This window comes from Sinocyclocheilus anshuiensis, unplaced genomic scaffold (assembly GCF_001515605.1).
Source record: "Sinocyclocheilus anshuiensis isolate Anshui unplaced genomic scaffold, SAMN03320099.WGS_v1.1 scaffold2201, whole genome shotgun sequence".
Classification (NCBI taxonomy): domain Eukaryota; kingdom Metazoa; phylum Chordata; class Actinopteri; order Cypriniformes; family Cyprinidae; genus Sinocyclocheilus; species Sinocyclocheilus anshuiensis.
In genome coordinates, this window is record NW_015552525.1 from 30,123 (window position 1) to 30,495 (window position 373).

The 373-nt window shown below is 33.5% G+C and overlaps 1 protein-coding gene across 1 annotated transcript in view; it reads right to left on the bottom strand.

The window, feature by feature from the left end:
• LOC107663550 (mitogen-activated protein kinase kinase kinase kinase 5-like) overlaps positions 1 to 373 on the bottom strand; it is a 27,731-nt gene that overhangs the window by 1,076 nt on the left and 26,282 nt on the right. The gene's annotated exons all lie outside the window — the stretch shown is intronic.

Genomic DNA, 373 nt, shown 5'->3' on the forward strand with positions numbered 1-373 from the left:
CTGTGTGCATTGAATTTATTTAATACACGAGTTTCACAATTTGAGTTGAATTACTGAAATAAATGAACTTTTCCACCACATTCTAATTTATTGAGATGCACCTGTATTATTATTATTAATATTTTATTCTAATGGAGTGCTGTAATTTTATTTTATTTTAACAACTTCCTGCCCAGGGACTACAGATACAAATGAGCTATATAGAGTATGTATGTATTCATGTTTCACATATTCAAGTGTGTTGTGTATGTTTATATGTGTTGTGTGTATGTGTGTGTTGTGTGTATGTATGTGTGTGTGTGTGTGTGTTGTGTGTGAGTGTGTGTGTGTGTTGTGTGTATGTGTGTGTGTGTGTGTGTGTGTGGGTGTGTGT